The following is a 2,680-nucleotide window of genomic DNA, read 5'->3' on the forward strand; positions in this document are numbered from 1 at the left end:
GCCTAGAGCCTGTGCTCTGCAACAAGAGAAGCCACCGCAATGAGAAGCCCGCACACTGCATCGAAGAGTAGCCCCTGCTCACCACAACTAGAGGAAGCCTGCATGCAGTAACGAAGACCCAACTCAGCCAAAAAGAAAAGAAAAAAGAAAAGAGAAAAGAAAAGAAATTTAATTTTTAAAAAAGGGTACACACTACTTCATTTTATTTATATGAAGTTCTAGAACAAGCGAAATGAAACTATGGTTATGCAAATCAGAATAGCAGTTGTCTCTGTGTGAAGGGTGAGGGAGGGGCTATTGTAAAGAGTGATGGAAATATTCTACACCTTGGTTTACACTGTGGTTACATATGTCAAAACTAATCAAAATGTACACTTAAATGTATATTTTATGGTGCGTAAATCTGTCTCAAAAGTTGGGTTAATTTCTTGCTTTATGGTAAACAAAATGTAGTACATGAACTAGCGAACCATAGTCTCCCATTTCTCTCCCCCTCTTTTTCATCTGAATTGAGAAATCTACCATCTCGTGGTGACTCTGGCACATCAGGGAATGCCAAATTGAGATCAATTTCAGAAGATGCAGTAAACTGCCAGAGAGGAATAATGAAGAAGGCTTCAGGATTTATGGTTGGTCATGGGATTAAGATTCTTTTATACTTTCTTTTTTTTTTTTTTTTTTTGCGATACACAGGCCTCTCACTGCTGTGGCCTCTCCCACTGCGGAGCACAGGCTCCGGACGCGCAGGCTCAGCGGCCATGGCTCACGGGCCCAGCCGCTCCGCGGCACGTGGGATCTTCTTGGACTGGGGCACGAACCCGCGTCCCCTGCATCGGCAGGCGGACTCTCAACCACTGTGCCACCGGGGAAGCCCTATTCCTTCTTAAAGAGACCACAATAAAAGCTCCTGTCTCAGCTCCCTCTCTCCCTCTGCCTTGTGACTGACCCTGGTGCTCTCCCAAGTGCCCCCCACCCCTGCCCATGGCACAGTGTGCCCCTCCTCTTGGGAACTGTAACAACCTACCTTTTCAGTGTCAGCTGTCTCCTAACCCATTGACTTATCATACCCAAATAATAATAAACCTGTACTTTAAAGCAAGGTCTGTCCACTTGGGAATAGGAAGGAAGCATCGCTCATAGGAACATCACCTATGTCCATGATGGTTCATGCTGGGGCTTGTTGAGCCTCTGGAAGCTGAGATTGTAAACATGTTGTTCTAGTCACCCCTGTTCCTTCCTGCTGCAAATTCTGTTTAATGGAATAAACCTGGCTCGGTCACCTGGGTAGGACTGGGAGGCAAGGTCATGTGACACTGGAGGCTCTGGGGTCAGACCAGGTGTGGGTCTCATCCCCAGCACCACCTATCACCGTGAGCTGGGGAGAGGAGCTTAGTGCCCCCGTGTGCTTAAGTGTCCTCATTGGTAAAAATGGGATGTTCCGGAATATCACTTCTCAGTCAACGTGGTCCTCACCAAACAAACTCCAGTCCCACATAAGGAAAACACAGTTCAGCAGAATTCGTTGGATCCTTCTAGCAGCTGTCTCCTTGTTGCTATTTCCATCTTCCCAGCCCCAAACTCCTTGATAGCTTTGGTTTCTCCATATTTATGTCCTTCTGCAGACTGTGGCTTTCAGCATCTCACCCTTTCAGCTCTCGGCATCACCTAGCAGCTCCCAGTTTCCTCTGTCCTCCTAATACGCTGCAACTGATTCTTTGGCCACAGACTCGGACCTGGCTGCTGATTATTTATTTTCAGTACTGACCTTGTGTGCTCTCAGCTTTTATTTCTGTTCTAGTTTGCTCAGCAAGAGATTTGTCTCTTTGTTTCTAAGCAAGAGGTGCTGGCATCTGACCTTGGCTGCAAGCTGCTTCCCCACCCTGCTCCCCAACCCCATGTCCTCCAATATTCTGGGCAGACAGCTTCCTTCTCTCAGCGCTGCTGCTCCTGGGTCTTCATTTCCTCCCTCTGTCACCTTCCTCCCTCAGCCACTAAGGAGCCTAACACCTTCCATCCATTAAAGATGATGGCACATCAGTGGGTTAAGAATCTGCCTGCCAATGCAGGGGACACGGGTTCAAGCCCTGGTCTGGGAAGATCCCACATGCTGCGGAGCAACTAAGCCCTTGCTAAGGTGGAGATGATCATTTATTAACAATGTGGCTTAAATTGTTCCATCCATGGACATTGTTCACTTCCTGTTTTTGCTCAGTTTGGTCCTTCTAGAGTGACTTCCCCATTTTATTTATCCATCCTTCAAATTTTAACTCAGACATTTCCACCTCCTCCTTCGCCCCACCATTGTGAGGAATCCCATCTCCCTCCTGGAAAGATGTTTGATATCCTAGTGGGCATTAATCATGTCTCAGACATCTCCACAGCCCCCATTATGGCAGTCTTTCGAATACATACAAGCTCAACATGTGTTTTTTTTCTTTCTTTTTTTATAGGTTTGTTGGGTTTTTTAATTTTTATTTATTTATTTAAATTTATTTATTTTATTTATTCTATTTTTGGGTGTGTTGGGTCTTCGTTGCGGTGCACGGGCTTCTCATTGCGGTAGCTTCTCTTGTTGCGGAGCACAGGCTCTAGGTGCACAGGCTTCAGTAGTTGTGGCTCGCAGGTTCTAGAGCTCAGGCTCAGTAGTTGTGGCGCACGGGCTTAGTTGCTCTGTGGCATG

Source organism: Physeter macrocephalus, chromosome 20 (assembly GCF_002837175.3).
Source record: "Physeter macrocephalus isolate SW-GA chromosome 20, ASM283717v5, whole genome shotgun sequence".
NCBI lineage: Eukaryota > Metazoa > Chordata > Mammalia > Artiodactyla > Physeteridae > Physeter > Physeter macrocephalus.